Here is a 22310-nt window from a genome sequence, read left to right as displayed (position 1 = left end):
AATGCCACAATGGTATACTGCAAGCTGACAGTGTTTGGGTTTGCTGGTTTTTTTTTTTTTTTTTTTACTAAGCCACATTATACTACCTATTGATCCAGTGAATGGCATGATTGATTCCCTACTTCTTTATGCCTTTGCCCTTAAACAGAATAAGCTCCAGAGAATGGTTCCCTTTCAGGACTAAATTCAGATTACAACCTATTAAACAGGCAGGAGGAACACACCTGATAGGTGACACATCAGATGCAAGCTTAATAAATTTACTAAGACAGTAGAACTCCTGTCTAAACTGCAAGGCATGGGCCTTGATCCCTTCCTTCTTAAATTTTCTCTGCAGCTAATCAGTCTTCACTGGGTTGGAATATTTTGCAAGATATTGCAGCAAACCACACAGTAATGATTAAGTAAAGTTCAGTTCCTGCAATCTTTTGACACTACAATACTTTTAGTTCATGCATATCGGTATAACTTTTAAGTAGCAGCTCTTCATCTAAGAAACTGTTCAGTCAGAGACAATAAAGACAGGGAGAACCGACTTCACTGGTCACATGGACAGTTTCTAAAAAGATTTGGACCAAAACTAACATTAAGCTTTTATCAAAGACTTAACTGCCTATTAGAATAGGTAAAAACAAATTGTACTTTAGAATTTTTAACAAAGTAATTAGAATTTCAATAAAAATAAAGGATGGAGGAAATCAACTTTTTGGGGGGGGGGGAATTCCCTACCCTCTCACCTCACCCCACACCCCTTTTTTCCACCAGCTATACAGATTGTTGATGTTTTTTGATAAAAAAGGAAATAGTTGACAAGAAAAAAATCTCATTTTCCCCCCAATCCTCCTAGTTTTTTGACCAGATCTACTGTGTATAGAATCAGCTAAACAGAATTTGTAAAACTATCTGTAACCATGTCATCTGGTAACTCCTGATCATGTTATCGATATGGTGTGATGTACCCTGTTACAGTACCTAAGGTTCATGAGATAGCTTTGAAGCCACCTAAAAGTATACACTATTCTTCTTATCAGAAATATAACATGATTCATGGATTCCGAGGTCAGAAGGAACCATTGTGACCAACTAGCGTGACTTCCTATATAACACAGGCCATAGAACTTCCCCCAAAACATTTCCTAGAACATATCTTTTAGGAAAAAATCCCATTTTGATTTTAAAATGGCCAGTAATGGAGACTCCACCACAATCCTGGGTAAATTGTCCCAATGGTTAATTACTCTCAGTGTTAAAAATTTACTCATTTCCAGTCTGAATTTCTCTAGCTTCAGCTTCCAGACATTAGATTGTGTTATACCTCTCTGCCAGATTGAAGGGTCCATTATTAAATATTTGCTCCCCATATAGATATTTCTAGCCTGTAATTAAGTCATCCCTTAACCGTCTCTTTGTTAAAATAAGTAGATTGAGCTCTTTTGAATCTATCACTATGAGGCAGGTTTTCCAATCTCTTAATCATTCTCATGGCTCTTCTCTCAATCTCTCCAATTTATCAACATCCTTTTTAAATTGTGGGCACCAGAACTGGAAACAATATTCCAGCAGTGATCTACTAGTGCCAAATACGGAGATAAAATAACCTCTCTAGTACTACTCAAAATTCTGCTGTTTATGTATCACAGGATCACGTTAGCCCTTTTTGCCACAGAATCACACTGAAAACTCATATTCATCTGATTATCCACCACAACCCTGAAGTGTTTTTCAAAGTCACTAATTCCCAGGGTAGAATCCCCATCCTTCAAGTATGTGCTCTACTTGGGATTATCCTTGAGTATTAAAAAATTTCATCTAATGCGAAATAATGCAGCGCTCCTATCTAGGTGGGGGGTGGGGGCAGCTCAGCATGACTACTTGATACTTGCATTCTATAAATTGCAGTGGCTATATATCTGCTTCTACGCCCAAATCAACTTCTTGAACATTATCTAGGAGGCTTGCATGAAAAATAATGGTTTACACCCACCTCCATTTTTATCTATCTTGCTACTTTAGGAGTCTCCTGCTTCTCCTAAGAGAAGGGTTAGGTCACTGAGTGCCTTCAGTAAGAAAGGAAAGAGTAAAGAGAACATCCTGGGATACTAGTGGATCTAATCCTCCAAACAATAAAATTATTAGACTTTCATAGTGTCATGTAAAAATTTGCCAGATCTTGTTTCAACAAGATATTAACAGAAAAACTTCTTAAATTTATGACAAAGCATGCATGGACAATATTTAGAGTGACAGGTCAAATTAGCCTCAAGGTGCTAAAATGAATAAACACACAGGATGGAACCGAAGACTCAGATCCTCTCTATACCATCCAATTAACTCTAAATAAGTTTTACTCCATCCCTAAATCTGTGACCTGCGCTGCGTTCAGGTAAAGAGAGCAGTGGTTTGTCAGATTTTTTTTTTAAAGTAACAGTGAATTACTTTAATTAAGCTCTTTGCAGGCTCACAATCTTGCTCTCTGTCTTGCTTTATAAAGAGTGCCATCTTCCCAGGTGGAATATCCATGCTCTCTCAAGCTTTAATTATCTGTTCACTTAATAAGTACAGTAGCTGATCCAGATTTATTGCAGTATCTCTAAGCTTGTGTGAATAAAATATCAGGACTGTTTGTGATCTGGCAGCTCTCTTTGTTTGCAGACTCTTCCAATTACTTCCAGGTCATTAGGCCCATCTCTAGTAGATATTTTATTGTCATTAGGAAAAATGGTGTAATGACATTTGACAAGTCAACGACTGCAGCAGAAAACATCAGGAAAGATCAAAATAAGGCTTGCATATTTTGACTCATTGCTGGATTGCAGAGGGTAGAAATTAAAATTCATAAAAATTCTAGGTGTCTTGACTTGCATCCCATGAGACCCCATATAAATCAGTACAGTTATACTGGGTATACCTTACAGCAGAATTTCACACTAGTTGTCTCTAGTTTATTTAAGTCATTTGTTTTATATAGATTTGTGGATGTTAAATTATAAGGAACAGTTAGCTGTCCATGAGTACATGCACAGACCTGCCAAAAAACTACTGGTATTTCCAGGGAGATAGCAGTACTTTGAGAACTTCAAAAGTGATAACAGCAAATACAATCTTTATATCTATTCTTATTGTGGTGCCATTCATCCTAATGGATCCCAAAGCACTTTACAGATGATACAAAGGTCTCATGAACAGATAGGTGCCAGAGGGCACACTACTGGGGAAAGTGAAATGTTGGCCATGAACAACTTTGGCAAATCCCATGTTTCAAAAAAATGCCATGGGATCTTTACTATCCAAGTAGAGTAATCATGATTTGCATTTTAATGGTCTCATTCAAAAAAATTCACAACAGGGTTCCAGGTCTTCTAGGATACCAAGTGTACTTCAGGAGTACTCCACTGGAGTTATAACAATTCTGCAGCAGTCAGTGAGAGAGGACAATCAGACCCTGAAGACAGGGACATTCTCATCCTGCCTAACTCATTATTGCCTAGGACACTGGTGTAGCTGCTCTAAAATAATAAATAAATAAGTCACACTCCTGGAAAATGATCCCCCACTCTCCCAGACCTTGGGGAAACAGGCCAGTCCTTGTTTACAGACAGCCCCTCAACCTGAAGCAAATACTCACCAGCAACTACACACCACACCACAGAAACTCTAACCCAGGAACCAATCCCTGTAACAAACCCTGTTCCCTACTCTGTCCCCATATTTACTCCAGCGACACCATCAGAGGACCCAACCACATCAGCCACACCATCAGGGGCTCATTCATCTGCACATCTACTAATGTGATATATGCTATCATGTGCCAGCAATGCCCCTCTGCCATGTACATTGGCCAAACCAGACAGTCTCTACGTAAAAGAATAAATGGACACAAATCAGACATCAGGAATGGAAACATACAAAAGCCAGTAGAACATTTCAATCTCCCTGGACATTCTATAACAAATTTAAAAGTAGCCATACTTCAACAAAAAAAACTTCAAAAACAGACTTCAAAGAGAAACTGCCGAGCTACAATTCATTTGCAAATTTAACACCATGAATTTGGGCTTGAATAGGAACCGGGAGTGGCTGGCTCACTACAAAAGCAATTTCCCCTCTCTTGGTATTGACACCTCCTCATCAATTATTGGGAGTGGACCACATCCACCCTGATTGAATTGGCCCTGTCAATACTGGTTCTCCACTTGTAAGGTAACTCCCTTCTCTTTGTGTGTCAGTATATTTATGCCTGCATCTGTAATTTTCACTCCATGAATCTGAAGAAATGGGTTTTTTAACCCACAAAACCTTATGCCCAAATAAATCTGTTAGTCTTTAAGGTGCCACCAGACTCCTTTTTTTTTTTTATTAAAATTAGTGACAGTGGAGGACACTCAGCACTAGAACTGGGCAAGAAACATTTTTCCTGTCCTGCAAATTTTTTTAGATTTTCCCATTCCACATAAGGATGAAACAGAGCTTTGAAGTTTTTTGTGGATAAGTGTGAGAGAGAGAAAGAGAGAGAAAAGAACTCTGCCCACTACCCCACAATAACCTGGTGGTTAGGGTACTTGCTTGGGATATGGCAAGTTCCTACTTTGCCATTCTGCTACACGGTGAGGGCCCTAACCACCAGGTTGTTCCCTATTCTGATGAGTCTCTCTCAATCTCTCCTGTCAGAGCTGTTCCACTTTATATAAATAATAAAATATTTATCGACACAGGGACTTGAACCTGGGTCACCACCTTCCAGGTGACTGCTCTAACCACTGGGAAGCAGAGTCACACTCTCTCTCTCTGGGGCCCAAAATTGTTTAATGATTTATACAAAATGGAACTGCTCCACCAAGAGAGACTGAAAGAGCCCTGCCCCAGTGTAGTCAATAGCCTGGTGGCCAAGGCACTCACCTGAGATGTGGAAGACTCAGGCTCAAGTTCCTGGTATGAATCAAACAGAGCAGGGACTTGAACCTAGGTTTCCTACACTATCTATGACTATTGTGGGAGGGGTGAGCTCTCTTTCCCTCCTCCCTCTCCTGATATTCCATCCTGAACCTGAGAAACCTTCCTTGATGAAAGATTCATAGAAACTGGTACATTCTTGTATAAAGTTTTAGTTTCAACATATCAGCATTTTCCAATGAAAATACATGTCACTGAAAAATTCTTGACAACATCTCTACTCAGCACCTCACTGGAGTGCTTGTCACTTTGCATGATTGGCCCTTGAGTCAACAGATAATGTGGTTTATTTGAGTCAACAGATAATGTGGTTTATGCACAGTCCTGAGACTCTATCCATAATGCTGCCCTTGGATAAAATCAGTGGAAGTTGCCTGTGCTCATCTGCAGGCAGAATTTGGTCCTGTATGAGTTTCATCTGTTTCGTTAGCAACCATTGGGAAGATGAAATCTCATTTAAGGAGATAACAAAAGCATCTTCATTTGTCTCTTTAGATGGACTCATTTCCCACCTCCACTCCCCCCTTCCTGAGACACTAGCTGCCCTAATTGTCTGATCTTCTTGCTTGCTGACAGATTGCCTCCATTACCAATACTTTCTCATACCAATCCATCCAATGCCAGCCCTTTCTCGAGTCATTTGTTTGTGATGTATAGGAAAAGAGTGTAGTCATGGGTATTTCAGATTTAATTACATTCTGCCACTTCAGCTACCATGTCAATGTCCATGATTGTAATTCCAAAGGAAGATTTCCAACTGCAAGGTCACAGAACAGCTAAAAAGTGCAGTTTAACCTACCTCTTCAATTGACCGCTTAAACTGACAGCTCTAATTGTTCACCAGTGGACACAGCTATGCATTAAGATGTCTTTTCAGCACTGTTCTAAATCAAAGGATAATGTGAATTCAATCATCTGGTTTGAATTAGGAGGCTAATTGCATCTCTTCCTTTAGCCTTTAACAGGAGTTGTCCTTACAGTTTAACAGAGTCCCCAACATGTTGTTTCAAACACAGCTACTATGTGCTATAAAATAACAAATGGAGGTTATTCGCTATGGCTGAAAAGTGAGTAATACAACTACATATTAAGTCTCATCTTTCAAGAAAGTTTTGTAATTACGTATGAACATATGATGTAACTTTTTATTTTTAATTTGATTTGAGTGTAGCTCTAATTTGGAACAATGAGAAAAAAAGGCCAAGGTGTATGTTTTGCAACTTGTGAACTGTCTGAAACAAGCAAGGTATGATGGGGATGAGCTATGGTAAAATTCACTTTCCAACTTTGCCTTGTTTTTAACTTATTGAAATGATGTGGCTACTATGATAGAGAAGTTCCAGTGCTGGAGCTTTGATTCCAATGACACTACATGTTTTTCTAGTAGGAAAACATTATCTAACTTCAAACTCGTAATCCTATATTTCCCCAGTGCCAGAAGAATATCTGCTAGAAAAGAAAAAGTGTTTCTCTCTTAGCATAGTTAATTCATTCATCCCAGTCTACTGGGTCTGTTCTCCCATATACGTATGCAATAATTCCCATTAATTTCTTTTGGAGTTGTGAGCAAGTCAGTAGCAGAGGTTTCTACTTTCACTTGTTCATTTCCCATTCAAAGTGCACATACATCATTGACAGCACAGATAAATCCCCTTCCTTCTGTGCTTTACTTCTTGTGTGTGTTATCTCTCTGACACATCCCTGTTAGTAAGGAGCGAGTGATAGTAGCCACCATAATACAGATCTGGCAACCCCGCCATTGACAGGCCACCAAGGTCAACACAGGATACAAAAAAAAATCCTCAGAGAAAGGGGAACACTTGGCCAGTGCTTGGCATTTGAGTAAACACACTGAGGAAGTGCACATGCTGTATAATCCAATGGGAATAGCCACAGAGTTAATATTAGTACAGTTTCTAACTGAGCTGCCAAACTTCAGCATATATAGAACTGGTCTCCAAAGAACTACATCACTTGGACTCTAATCCCATTAGACTCAAACTCATGTTACCCATCCACTGGAACATGTACACGAGCATTTTTTAAAATGTGCTTTACTCGGTGACAGGTAGTTTAATGATTTAAGTGATGCGAGAGAGAGAGAGTCTCCTTCCTTATAGGCCCTACCAAGGTAGCCAGACCTTTGTTACTAATTATTTCTATTGAGGTAGTGTCTAGGAGCCTCAGTCATAGGCCTGGAGGCCTTTGTGCTAGGTGCTGTACAAACACAGAACAAAAGGATGGTCCATGCCCCTAAAGAATCTAAGTTAGACCTCACACTGTAGCCCGTTATGAACTGGGGAACAGGTAGGAATGGACTACTATTTAGTTACAATTCCTGTAACCCTGAAAACTAATTTTATTTTGCTGGCTCTGAGACTAGACTGATCATCATTGCAATGGATACATGGTACAAAGTTTTATAACAGCTTTCCACTCATAGGATGTGGCAGCAGCTGTTGGGACTCCTGCCAGGCCTGGGACCCTCTTCTGTGCGCTGATGCTCTCTGAGGCTGCTCAAGAGCAGCAGAATCTGCAGCTAGCTCATGTGGGAAGGGGCTCCCTGCATAGGGGACCAAGGAGCCACAGAGAGGAGCAGCAGTTTGCTAAAGGAAAAAGAACAGAACATAAGGTATGTGGAACCTGCCCCTGAGGGTATGTGATGGAGATGGTTGGGGCTTACTTCTTTGTATGTGTCTACCTGGGGGAAAGATCATATCTAATATATAAAGATGATGTGGGTCATACTAGGCTCCATCCTTTGCCAACGTAGTGGCACCCCTTCATTCAATTCTTCTGACAACTTCTGAGTTCACTGGTGATCAGAAGTGAACCATTGCCCCAACAACTCACTGGGTCTCTTGCAGGGAGATGCTTCCTCTAGATGCATATTGATTCTCAACAGTGCTCCAAATCTGTGCTTCTGAATTATGAGTGGCAAAGGTTATCTATTAAATATAGGTCTCTTGAAAGGTAGCAATGGCTTACCCTAGCTGGAGAAGAGTCAGGGACATACCAAAGTGATGCATAATCATCCATGATTTTATTTGTCTCCCTCCCCTCCCCCCCGACTACAGTGAGAATGCTTCATTCAGCTTAGAATACTTAAATCAAACTCAGCTACTTTTTGTATTCTTCATGCATCCACCGTATTGCAGGTTACAATGATTATAAATCAAGAAGCAACAAATGGAATTGAACTCCAAAGCAATAATTTACTGGATAAATAACCTATATGTATTTAGGTGCTGTACTTTTTTACTATCAAAAAAGTAAAATTTCCATGTCCTAATCAGAGAAGGTCTGCCAGAAAGCTAGGAAAGTCTCTCACACTATTAAGAAACTATTGGTATATGAAGTAACTCTTCTTGGGGATGGAATTTAATAATACAAACTTTTTAATGCCAGGGAGTTGTCAAATCATTCATAGATTGCATGTATTTTATTCCTTTTTCCAAGCTGAATATGTGCTATGAAAACAGTCGCAAGATGGAGTTATTAATAAAAAACCATTCAGTCTCAAAGAAAATTTATGTTCATAGCCTGATGGATACATCAGATTGGGTAATTTATCTCCTTGGAAAAAAAATGTTTGTCACCCATTTTCTTCTTTCAAATATACAACCTTATGCCTGTTGTTAAAGAGTTGGTAAATCTTAAATAGTAGCGTCTCCAAAAAAGCATTTTATCCAAAAAGAATTCCCATTTTGTAACTGTACAGTAGCTTCAGTCTTACAAAAAAAATCTGATGTAGTGTGATAAATTCCCAGTTCGCCTTCACATAATTGTCTATATACTTTCTTCTCCAAGAAATAAGGCATAAACTGAAAAGTTCTGGAGGGCTTAATATACAATGTTGACACTTTCCAGTGCTGACCTTATACCAGCACTGAACTCCTCATCAACAGCATCTGCTCCTGTCAGCATATGAATTATTAGTTGTTGTGTCATATTTCAGAGTTAGATTGTCCAATTCTCAAGGTATAAACTTTGGCCCTGTTTCTAATCTCGTTTACTCCATTGACTTCAGTGGAGTTTCTCCTAATATAGACAGGTGTAATTGAGATCAGATGCAGCCCCTGTGACTCCTAAGTATTCTGTAAAGTCCTATGCACACTTAGGTGCTCAAGAAATAATAAAGAGAAGTTACCAGGAACTGTGGTTCTTTGAAAATGTTGCTTCTTGATCCTGCAAATGGATCAATACCGTCTTGAAAAGGAACCACTGAGAAATGTCTCAGAAGGAACAGAATTAGTTGTAAGCAACAATAGATCACAGAACTGGTAGTAGGACCAGAAGAATGAATAGTCACTATTCAGTCCCTACATATACATGCCTGGAACAGTTCTTCCCAATCGATACCAAACTTTTCAGAGGACAGTGTTGGAGGATCCTTTTTCTGCTGGGGATCCCTGGGTGGGGAATGCAAGTTCTTCAAACTCTTCTCTCTTCCTACCAGTATCACCCTACCCGACTTCCTGTGATTCAGGAGCATTAAATAGTAGCGTGAAATATAGCTTCAGACAGACAGACAAAACACGTATTTATTACATTTCAGTCTCACAAAAGCTCTACCCCAAAGGGCACCTATCCATATCTCTGAGCCCACTTGATGTACGTTTAAGAACATAAGAGATACAAAATAAAAACTGACCAGAGGAGCAGCACTTTTTCCTCTCACTCTACCATGTATCATTGATCACCAGCCATGTGAGCAATACAGGTTAATCCCACCTCTACCTCCCTTGCATTTTCCCACCATCAGCTGTCCCAATCTTCTGAGAATGTCCTCTCAAACTGAAGAGATTTGCACTACAGGCAGTATGTAAATAAATTAGCCTCATTTTGGAGACTGAGGCCAGAACATTTCCTAAAATAAAAAGGGGATGGCGAAGGGGTGTTGCAGAGACTGCTCTGCCAGGTGTCGCCTCTCTTTTACAATAAGGGGGATCCATCTCAACAGACCCTTATGATTGCAAAGGTAGCCATATGACACGGGAAGAAGCAGGTCCCAAGTCCTTTAACCCAGGACTTTCAAAGCAGCAAAAGGCAGTTAGGTGCCTAATTTCCCTTTAATTTCCATGGGTTGGGCACCTAAATTCCTTAGGGATTCACACATCATAACCAACAACTTAAACTCTTCCTGGAAACAAACAAAAAGCTAATGCCATATCAAACATAGTAGCACATACTGCTACCAGCAGGCGCTGCTTAGCAAAGGAGACACCATTTCTCTCTCTCTCTCTCCCCATATATACATGCATGTCTCTGGAATACAAGTGAACAGCCAGATATCTATTTCTTCCCACTGCAATCCTAGAAAAGTAGTAAGTGAACTGATTAAGTGTTAGAAGTGAAAAGACCAAAGGAAAATAAAAGCTCATAAAATAATAATGATACCTGTGTACTTTGAAACTAAAGGAGAAGAAACTAAATTGTATTTCAAATTTATCAGGAAAGGAGTTTAAAGCCTGACAGCTTATCTAAGATAATATTAAGACTGCCAATTAAGGAAGCTATTCTGAATCTAATAATCTTTGACAAATCTTTGACAAATAAAAAGAAAACAAAAAGGAAATTAAAGCAAGACACAGTGTCTAGCATTCAAACATTTATGCAAACAGAACTGTTCTTTGGTATTCTTAATAAAATTAGTTGTGGGCCTAGGACCTGCTCCTCCTATTCTAGGCCCCAGTTCAACAAAGTATATAAGCATGTGCTTAACTTTAAGAACATGCTTAAATCTCATTGATTTAATTGGGATTTAAGCACATTTACAGTTAAGTGCATGTTTATGTTTTGCTGAATCTGACCCCTAGTGATTTGCATGCTAACATTCACTTTAGTGGTGCAAGATCAGAGCCCTTATCCAGTGGCTACAGAATAAGTGTCTACATCACCAAAGCCATCATCGCAAATGGCATGAATCGCTGACTATCTCAGCATCCAGCTGGCTTCACAGGTAGGTGAAAGAGGGATAGGTGCTAATTATTTAAAACTACACCTTTTTAAAAGCAGCTTTTGAGTAAAGTATCATGTAACAAACCCTTTCTCTCAAAGCAACCAAAGCCCACACCTGCCTTGCTAGCCCAACTCCCCTGGCTTCCTTTACCCTGAAAGGTGCCAAGAAACAATCTGAACACCCACCCCAAGTCAGCAGACAGAAGAGAACCAAACATAGGTGGATGGACCTTTTCCCCAGCTGGCTGTACAGAGTTCAGGTGAGATACCCAAAGTGCAGAATAAAATCAGTGATTTGCAGTCACTGCAGAAGTATAACAATTTGTGTGATGATTACCAAGCCATGTTGTAGACAAATGGCTGTAACAATCATTAAACCTGAATAAATAATGTTTGATATTTAGCATATTTGTAACAGGATGGCTTGCCCCACTGCCTTGAGAGCCTGGGGCTAAACCAGCCCTGATTACAGGATGAGCCCCACCTGAGTGGGATCAGGTAATTTCCTATAAAGGGCAGCAGGTGGCTGCAATGTGCACATGGATGCCCAGGAAAACAGAAGCTTGAGGAGCAGTAGCTGTCTTGAAGAAGCAGCTGCAGAGACAGTGAACTGTGACCCAGCTCTGAGAAAGAGGACTGGAAACTCCCCAATGACAGGAGAAAATATACTGAATTGGGGATGGGGCCTGGAGCCTGGAGAGCCAGTGTGTACTTCAGACTGAACAAACTGGATCTCCTTTGGGGAATATTTTATTTGCCTTTTGACTGTTGAGAGTGTATTTTAGGAGAACTGAAGAAGAGGAAAGTAGAAGTAGGACATTACAGAGACAGTCCTCGCTACAAGGGGGCACATGGGAGTCAGCCAACCCTGTTACAATACCTTTAAAATAACTCTTCTTCTCCTGGTATTAGTGATCGAGTTAACCAGCTAATGTTTATATAGAAATTTGATGATTAATTTCAATGCATTATTTAGATATAGTGCTTAAAAAGCTACTTTAAACTCATAGCTAAGTGTGTTTATTGTAGGATATCTGATAGGAAACCATATCAACTGTAACATCCACAGATAAAACTGAAAGAAGAATTTGATCCAATAAGGTTTGTTTTTTTTTCCTCTCCGTTTGAATGTTTCTTTTTGTCTCTAATGCTGCCTACTCATTATGCCACAAATTCCTGTTAACTCCCACCCACTGCCTGAGAGTGATGAACCCTCGGACAGCCTGTAGAGAGGCAGGAATTCCCCAGAAATCACTCCAACCCCACTTCAAATGGGAGTTGTAATGGGGACATTCTATGGCCTGTGTCAGACTAGATGATCATAATGGTCCCTTCTGGCCTTGGAGTCTATGATCTGCAAATGAGCAAACAAACCATCCAACTATTCCCTCCAGCATCAGTCCCTTTGTCACCTCTCAGTATACCTCCTTCTCTTTGGGCTCTGACTGATTCAGATGTGCAGCATAAGCTCAGAGGGTCCACTTACACTGGACTAAAAGACCCATAGCATGGCCATGCCTGGCTCATGTCAGCTGACCTGTGCTCAGGTCTGTGGGGCTGTAAAATTGCTGGATCCTGGGGTCCCTACTTGCTGGAACCCAGAGCTTGTGCTTCAGCCTGAGCCCGAATGTCAAGACAGCAATTTCACACCCCCACAGCCCAAGCCCTGTGAGCCCATATCAGCTGACCTGGGCCAGATGCATGTGTTTAATTGCTGCATAGACAAACCCATAGTGGCCACACACTGAGGCTGCTGCCAGCGCCCAGCCCAGACTCTCATCTTTCCTGTGTCCCTGCAGCAAATGGCATACCAGCTCCCCAGCTGCAGGCAGGAGGGGTGGGATTGCTTGCTAGCTCTCTAACCAACCAGGGCTCTCGGGGGTGGAGGGCTATCCCCTTTCACACTGTTGATATGTAGAGTGGGGGCTCCAAATAACCAAAACCATATTTCAGAAGGAATACTAGTAACATTCATCAATACATTGGTTTTTAAGAGCCAGGCCCTTACTGTTCCACTGTTGTGTTTCATAATGTCCAGTTTAGAAAGGCAAACATACCTGGCCTTACTAGTTTATCATTGATTTTCCTACTTGGTATAAATTCACTCTTTAAGCTAAACTGAGACCTATAAAAAAGATATTTGTTTTATTACATGCCAAACAGCTCAGTGCCTGTTCAATTTGGAAAGCTATGGGCAGAAATTTAATCTATAAAATATGATACAAAAATAATTTTATCAAAATAAGCCCAAAAGTCAGAAAACCAGAGGAATACTAAACACTTTGGGTGTAATCATTTAAGTCAATGGGAGTTTTGTCATTGACTTCTATGGGGTCAGCATCTTTCTGCCATTAATGCTTTTTGTCAGTAATGCTCAAATTTTGACCTGTGGATCACATTAATCAGTGGATCAATAAGAGCTGGTGGGTCATGTGTTTCTAAGTCCCCTTCTTTTCACCTGCTAAACTCATTAAAAGGAGGTAACAATTCATTAAGTGTTTTTCTGATTTGATTTTCCATGAAAGTGATTGCTGGAGTTATTACAGGGCTGTTTTGCAGTTGCAAAAAGGAGGGAAGTGGTCCACAGAAGCGTAAGTGGAAATTGAGTTTATCCAACAAAATCTCCCTGTTAAGGCATGGTCTATGCTATTAAAAAAAATTGGGAATTCCTGCTTTAGGAAAAATTCTGCTCTATTCAAACAAACATAACTCCTACTGAAGTCAATGTGAATTCTGCTCAACTGAACAGTGTGGAATTTGAGCCTTTGACATTAAAATAACTACATTTGATGAAATAGGTTTGCAATGCTTGACACAACTCAGTATTTCCTATTGGTTTACATTAATATACACAGAGATATGCCCACTGAACGATGGAGAATCTGCCTCCAAATAGAGTCGTGGGAATCTTATCAGTCACTTCAGTGGGACCAGGGTATAGTCCTAAGTATATATATTTATTCCCAAATGCTGGCCCTGAACCTGAAATCATTAGGAGCTTTGCTCTTGGTATCAATGGGCACAGGATCAAACACACCTGTAGTGTGCCCAGAGGCTACACCATTGCAGGTTGCACTTTCGGCGTGTTTATAATCAGAAACAGGCATGAACCACAAACTTTGTATTAACTTCAACAAAGACTGGGTTATTTTGAATCCAGGCTTTTTATTGGGGCTTATCTCTAGTTAAAGCTACTCAGCTTTCCGTCTCATGAAATTTTACACCACCACCCAAGCTGAGCTAAAATTGCCCAGAAATGCATTGCCTGTTGGGACTTATTGCTTAAATATACAAAAGGTTCAACAAGATAAATTATCCAGTCTCACAGTTTTACTTTTTCTGCATAGAGTGAATTAGTCTATTGCCTCTTAAAATATTTAATTAAACAATTCTATCAATTATCCTGAGCAAATATGCAAATACAACTACTGCTGCTTCATGTGGTGTTTTCAAACTTAGCATTCATTAAAAACTCTGCTAGACTGTGTAGCATATTAAATTAATTTAGCAAACATAGCAATTGTCTTACCTAAGAAAATTGCTTCTTGTAATTAAAACATTTGCTCTTATTTTGGCACTTTTTTCCCTATGCAAGATGAATTATAACAGCTAGATGGGGTTTCTCTGCAGTATTCATAGGTCTGAGCACTGGGGAAAGGACAGACTTACTTAGTTTTTTATTTGTTTAAATGATAAATTTGCAATTAACCTTCCACAAAACCATACTTCTCTTTTTTGTACAATGCACAATTAGCCTGTGAAACTCATTGCCACAAGATATCACTGAAACCAAGGCTTAATAAGATTCAAAAGAAGACTGGACATTTATTAGTAAATGAGAATATCCAGAGGTTCTCTCCCAGGTCACTGGGCTACAGCAAAATATGTACCTTCCACGAATACTCAGCAGGGCTGACTGACTATCAGCACCTGCAAAGTCTTCCCTCTAGGAGGTGTGACCAGTGGTTAATACAGTGAAAAAACACCTTTTGAAAAAGTATTGTTTAATCTGAACAGTAGAAACATCAAAGCATAACCAGAGAAAAGGGGTTTTAACCCAACAGTTTATATAAGCATATATATCTTTCCTAAGGCTTACCATTGCCCTGGAAGCTTAGGAAGGCTTAGCTGCTCCATAACCCCAAGCAGGAGTTATGTCTGAGTCAGGCTGATCCTGACAGCTAACCCTCCCCACTCTACCACCACCTCTCTAGAGAGTGGCTTTATAACTGTTACTGTTCTTTTTATCTGTAGGCTCCCAGCTTTGGCAAAACAGTTGGGTAACTTTGGCTGGAGCTTGGAATTTGGATCTTCACAGCTAACAGCTCAGGTATTGTCCCTTAAACACATCAGAAGGTTAACAGGAAGTGTTTTATCTGGATCCATTGTATTGCCTTCCCGCTTGTTTCCTAACAGCCTGATATTAAATTCACTATGTATATAGTGAATTTACTCCATATAGACATACAGTAACTACCCCAATAACCAAGTCATATACACTATTCATACATTATTATAGTTCAACCACACGTCCTTCATATAGAGCATAAGCCAACCTCTAATTAATGAACATCAGAAAAAAAAACTTTGCCCACTTCAGGATTCTTTGCATCTTCCCCTGAAACAGCTGGTACTGGCCACTGCTGGAGACACACTAAACAGACTACCGGTCTGATCCACTATGGTAATTCTCTTAAAAACTTAGCATTTACAAACACTCACCATACATGAAGAGCTAAAGCAGTGGTTCCCAAACTTGTTCTGCCGCTTGTGCAGGGAAAGCCTCTTGCAGGACAGACCGGTTTGTTTACCTGCCGCATCTGCCACTGGGAGCCGCGAACCTGCAGATGCAGCTGGTAAACAAACCAGCCCGGCTCACCAGGCTTTCCCTGCACAAGCGGCGGAACAAGTTTGGGAACCACTGAGCTAAAGGCTTGTTTTCACTGAAGTATTAGCTAGAGTTGTCCACCCTTGCTCCTCTTGAGTTAATCTAGCTCAAGTGAGAGCAGGTACACTGCAAAACAACACTCAAGCAGCATAGACTGAGTGTACCATCAGCACAGAGAGTAGCTAACTCCACTGCATTACTAGCTTGAGAACCAGCAGCATTCAAGCTTCAACCCTCATGCCCTGATGGACCAGACAGCTCAAGTTTAAAGCACCATTTAACTCAGGCTGGAGATTTTTGTGTGTGGACACGAATCAGGCTAGGGGCAATACTCGAGTTATACCTCAGACGAACACTGCAGTGAAAAGAAAAGGAGTACTTGTGGCACCTTAGAGACTAACAAATTTATTAGAGCATAAGCTTTCATGAGCTACATACTGTGATAGGGTGCTTGGAGGGCCAGGCTACCTACCAGTTAGCACAACTGACTTCCTGTTCCTTGGCTTTCTGTCAGAGCTGTAGAGATGCCTGGTTTATGCTCAGAGTCTTTTGGCCTCCACCCACATCTGGGACTTTGCCCTGTAGGAGACCATGGTAAGGTGACCCAGGCTCTCCCTCTCCATTGGGTCCCAGACCAGCAATATGTAGAAAGCAACGTCAGTTGGGTCCTCCCTGCAGAGAGTCTAAGTGCACTGCCCTGGGCTACTTCCCACCTATGTGCTCCTTCAGTTTGGGGCATGGCCCCTATAGTCCAAACAGTCAATAGTTTAATAAAAGAGTCCAAATGAGCAGGGCCATGTAGGACCTCCTGGTTCTCAATAGGGTGGTGGGCCCTCAGCCATTCTGTGGCCCCCTCTCAGGCTCAGCCTTCTATCTTGTTTCCCAGCAAAGTATTTTTCTCCCACGGCCTGTCCACCATCCTTTGGCTGGGCTTCTGAGCTCCTTTTAACCCACTCCTCCAGCCAGAGCTCCAGCTGGAGCATTGCCTTTTAACCTCCTTAAGCCCAGCATGCAGTTTGTATACCCCATCACACATATACTAAGATACCACGGTTTCTCTGTAGAATGAGAAAGGAAAAAGATTGTGCCAGCCATGTCGTATCTGTTGGGGGAAAAAAATGTTGATTTTTTTTAAATGGTGACAACTGTAGTATCTCTTTCAGTAAGCACAGCATGAAGGATGGGATGCTTCATTCTTTATGCACCCAAAATTTCCAGTGAAGTTAGCAGGAGTTTGGGAGCACAAGAAATAGAGACACCAGCTTCAAATCTGGCATCTGGAAAAATAAATGGAGTTGTCATTTTATTCATGAAATGCAGGGTATGTTGGAAATCAAACTGAATCAGATACGCATGCATATATACACACCCACACACATGATGCTGTGCTATGGTTTTATCAGCATGAGTTAGGGATAGGGGCATTATGCATGAGTGGCAAAGTCATCAGTGAGTTATGTAAGATATTCCAAATGAATGTTATTAAACCTTTTCTTATATTTTCTTATATGCCACATGAGCACATTTTCAGAAATTCTCAGCATCAGAGTTTCAGTTAAAGTCAATAGGAGATACTAGAATTCAGGGTCTTTGCAAATCAGGTCTCGTATGTTAGAGAAGAATTGCTATTCTAGAAATGTCTTGAAGAGTTTTAAAACATTTTATTGGGCTATTTTTCATATCACTACACCTGTAAAACGAAGAATTTTTGTTACTTTGAAACCGGTTGTACAGGGCTTAGTAAGAATCATAAAATCTCTCAGCATGACCAAAAATAGTTTTTGTATGCCCTAAAATATCAACTTTAATGCCCAAAATCTTGGATCCTTCCACAGCTAGAAGTGAGAATTAGATCCCAATGGGAAGCTCAGAGCTTTCTGTTTCTGGAGGTATGATTCACCCAGTTTTAGCCCTGCAGGTCCACACGATACTAGATTTTAGATACTTTTACATCTAGAAAACATGTCATAGAAAACAAGGTCTGACTCATAGCCATCCTGGGACTCAGGCAGATGTCAGCAGGAGCAAAGTCCACATTTGCAGGAAAAAGGCAGCAATATTTCTAGGGCAGGTTGATTTCTTTTTTTTTTTTTTTAAATGGTGGCAGTTGTTTAAATATGTTTGTCAGGGATGGAATATTAGGTTTTGGAGAGATGAAGTAGTGGGAAGAGGGCAGATGAAATGGCCAAAGATGCATGACAAATCTTACCATGTGGCATAAGATATTTAATCTTCTATAGTGGTTTACATTTTTTGAATTTCAATTTTATACCTATACTTTATACTATACTTTATACCTAAGTTTATATCTATTATATTTTTGTTACTGGTTCTATGGTTGGTGGAATTTATTATTTTCACTGATTCTGAAATTTCAGAAAATCAGGAAAACTTTTCAAAAAACACTTTCATTAAAATTTGTATCATTTTTTTTCAGCCTGTTTTAAATGAACCTCTTGGGTCTGGAATTTAATCCATGGACATCACTTACACATATGTGGTGTTTCACATATTTCATGGAGGCTCCAGTCCTGACTCCATGATTAAGGCTGAGTTCTATTTTGCAATAAAAGAGGGCATTCAACTCCTTTGCTGTGTATGAACAATACAGTATATCTTCCCCAAACTTACAGCACTTACTCTTTGAGGACAGAATGATTTTTTTTTACAAATGTAACAGTAAATTGTTAATTATGCCATTAAGAAATTTAGCATCTATTATTTTTTATTATTACAGTAATGCTTAGGAACCAAGGGAATGGAGCCACATTGTATAAGCATTATAGAAACATAGTGCTTGATTTCTGAATAATTAAAAAATCCCTGTAGAGTATGTATGTTGTGTGTGTACACACACACACATAGACACCCCCACCTGCCCTAGATGATTCTAGATTACTGTGCATTTGTGAGATATATAAATCTCCATGTGGATTTACAAATTTCATGCCTTGCTTTCCTCTACTCAACCTGGATGCAGAGTTCATACTGGCCAGGATACAGTTGAGAACCGAAGCAGAAGTGCTAATTTACCACAATAATCTCCTGCATAAAGTTGTAAAATGGAAGGCAACGTGCGAGAACATGTGACTCCTAAGATCTAATGCCAAATCTAACTACTATTATTATAACCACTGTGTTTATTAACGCTCATAAATCTTTCTGTGGTAACCCCTCTCCTTGAGAGTTCTTGCCCAAAAATAAACTCAGTTCTCTGAAGCTTGCTTCTAGATTGCCATCCTCAGCAAACATATTGCTGACCTTGGGAAAAGTTTTGGGCTCCTAACAGAAAGTAAATCAGGCAAATTTGAATAATTATTACACTGCTGATAACTCAGCAACATGTGAATACTTGTTACATTGCAGCTAGTGCTAACCACAAAGGGAGTAGTAATTGCATCATTAATTTAAACATTTATGCAGCAGCAGAATCACAGATAGTGTGGCATAGAGACCTTTTCATTTGCTATGTGCATTTCTGTCTAGTCCCTTCTAATAATGAAATTGTATGTCAAGGCTGCATCTTGAGCATCCTAAAGTGTTTGGTAAGTGATATTTGATGCACAAGATATCGAAGGCAGATTACAGGATATCCTTTTAGGTCCATAAAATGTCAAGATTTTAGTGACCACTTCTGTTCTTATCACAATAGCTTTGTAGCTATTTATAGAATGTGCTAATTTAAGAAATCTATGCATATAAATAAAGACTAGGAGCCTGCAATAAAAAGTGTTGGGGCTTTTAGAAGAGATTAAACAGAATGAATTTGATTGTCTCTGTTATAGGTTCTGTGTACCAAAATGTGTTCTTTATGAGCCAGTATTTGTAATTGTCAATTTAGAAGGCTGTTGTACTGAAAACTATTTTTAACAGGACTCCTGATGTGGTATAATCTCAGGCAAAGTCTAGGAGTGGGAGGCAGAGGGAAGCAGTCAGAGGTTCCCTAGGTATTCTAGCTCATGACTTCATGACATCCCATGAAGCATGAGGAATATAAAGATAAAAGGTTGGAATAGTTCTTCCACCCTCTACAGGTGGGGAATAGGAGTTAATGCAGTGACATCTGTGCCTTATTCAATACCTCTCCAACATTAATTAAATCAGACTGTGGCAGAAGACAAATTGCTTGTCATTTATGAGACAAGCTAAACTTTCAGAAGTGACTCATCATTTTGAATGCTCCAGTATTGGTGTGTCCAACTTGAGACACCTTTGGACAGGCAAAAATTTAGAGGGTGGTGCTCAGAAATTTCTGAAAATCAAGTTCTGTGTGGTGTTTCAAGTTAAGTACCCAGACTTGAGGGACCTAAAATGATGTCTTTATTTTTTTTAAATTTAGATTGAAAGAAACACTCATAGAATGTGTATGTATGTAATACACACACACACCTCCCCCTTACTTACCCAGCATCTTTTTGTCTATTCAGGTATATTTTTTTATGGTTCCTCATTTTATTCCTGCATCATACTCCATAGCTTCCATATACAGGATATTATTGGAGGCAGCTATTTATTGGAATTCATGATACAAGCTGCAGATACTTATTTGGCGGGGTGGGGAGATGGTCTCCTTGTTGTTTATTATATAGTTCTACCTAATTGATGATGAAGATTCCCAGAAAATTATAGCCTGCTGACAATTCCCAGGTTTCTTATGAATAGCTATTTGGAGTTTAATTTAAAGATTATGGGTTGAGGGTTTATTTTCCTATAAACAAAACCTATATCTATTTCATAAAAATATCAATGGAGTATTTATGTCCTCACATTCTCTCTCATATACATAGGAAAATAACTTAAAACAGAGATTTGTAAACATAGAGCTCAACAGATAGTGTACTATAAGTTTCCTCTTCCTGGAGAAGAGTATATTTTAGTAATAAAACCTATACTTCTTTTTATACTAGAATATACTGTATTATATATATCATTATATTTTTTCTCTTGAGTATGATTATTTGTATTGCAGTAGAGCTTAGGAGTCCCAGCCATGGACCAGGATCGCACTGTGGCAGATACTTTACAAAAACAGAATAATGATATATAGTGAAAAGTAGTTTAAAGATTTTTTTTTTAATCCCACTATTATTAATTTCCATATTAGGGGACAAATTACATATGCAGCAGCTCTTTTTTAAGTATTATTTTAAAAGTGTACTTATTATTCTGGAAATGTTTCTATAAAATCATTTTTTTTCATAGTGTGGATTAGCAGCAGACATGCTTGATTACTTTCCAAGAGCAATAAGATAAAACAGTGCAGAGGAAAACTGCCAGGTTAACCCCCCCCCCACACACACACACACACCTTTGCAATGTGTTGAATGTAAATATTTTAAAGAGCAAAAAGTTGAAAAAAAAATCTTTTGGTAAAGATGCATCAAGAATCAATTATCCTTTTTCTAATGCAGTTGCTCATATCATCTTATATGTGTAGGGCAATGTTTTGGGCTTCATTCTGTTGCCTGAACTGAGGGGTGAAAGGGAAGAAAAAGGCAGACACAGCAATGGCCAGTCCCAGAAGAGTCGTGCCTAACACAGACCTACGGAGCCAAACTTTTGCCTCTGCTCCAGTTGCTTTCCAGTATTCTGGAAGATGCACAGCAGCTGAAAGCCAGAGGATCCAGGTCACTGAGGATTCACCTGCATCGAAGAAACCAGGTGGTATAGAGCCATCATAGCAGAGTCCGCATAAGTACAAGCACTCATCATAGTCCTCTACTTTGAAGGGATTTTGGTCTTGGTCTTTTTGTATGCTCACTCCCTTACTCAAGAGTGCAGGGTAAAAGTAGGGCAGAGAATGGGCATGTCTGAGGAGTCATGGATTTAAGTGACAACCTTGGCATGCAAATATGGTGCTTTGCTGCCTACCCTTCTCTTGCCCTTACTCCTGAGACTGGGCATGAGTAATTTGGTGTTCACAAGAGCACTCGCATTAAGGAATATCAGGTTTCCCCATACAATTTGTCCTGCTTGTTACTTTTTACCAGACACTCATAGAAATGCCTTTCCACACACCTGAAGCTCAAGATCAAGCCCATTTTGTTATTATAGTGCACAACCTTTGGGATGGAGCAACCTTGATGTGATTTCCTCTCTAAAAATTCCTTGCTCTTCTTCTGCTGATTAGCAGGATTTGAATAAAGTTGCTGTATAAAAACAACTCCCCAGATCATTATGTTTTATGTAGAATGGTTCCCTTCTAGAAGCCAGTACTTTAAAGGATGGTGAGTATTTCAGTGAAGTGTTCACTGCTCAGTGAAACTCCATGACCGACCGTTTCAGGGGACTGGATCGGTTACAGCAAACTACTGCTTACAGAGCCCAATCCTTACCCCACTTACACAGGCATATTAGGGCCAAACACAGTGAAATGGATAATTTCCCCTGGGCAGAAGGGTGACATCATGGATCACCTCCATGACGGCCCTTTGCTAGGTACAAAGGGAAGTGGGTTTACAGACCGTGTGAATCCATTAGGGCCAAAACTGCAAAGTGCACAGAAACAGTA

The 22310-nt window shown here is 39.8% G+C and overlaps 1 long non-coding RNA gene across 2 annotated transcripts; it reads left to right on the top strand.

Annotated features, from left to right (window-relative positions):
- The first annotated feature begins 11017 nt into the window (after positions 1-11017).
- Positions 11018-21952, top strand: LOC122455533. Of its 2 annotated transcripts, XR_006273767.1 has the most exons (4): positions 11018-11171; positions 11941-12012; positions 15166-15241; positions 21237-21952. It is a non-coding gene; the product is annotated as an uncharacterized LOC122455533 (long non-coding RNA). The 2 variants fall into 2 exon arrangements; XR_006273766.1 differs by lacking the exon at positions 11018-11171 and having other exon boundaries at positions 11466-12012.
- Positions 21953-22310: the final 358 nt, after the last annotated feature.

The sequence above is a fragment of the Dermochelys coriacea genome, chromosome 8 (assembly GCF_009764565.3).
Source record: "Dermochelys coriacea isolate rDerCor1 chromosome 8, rDerCor1.pri.v4, whole genome shotgun sequence".
Lineage (NCBI taxonomy): Eukaryota > Metazoa > Chordata > Testudines > Dermochelyidae > Dermochelys > Dermochelys coriacea.
The sequence above is the reverse complement of the archived record's forward strand: the minus strand, read 5'-3'. Positions and strand labels throughout refer to the sequence as shown.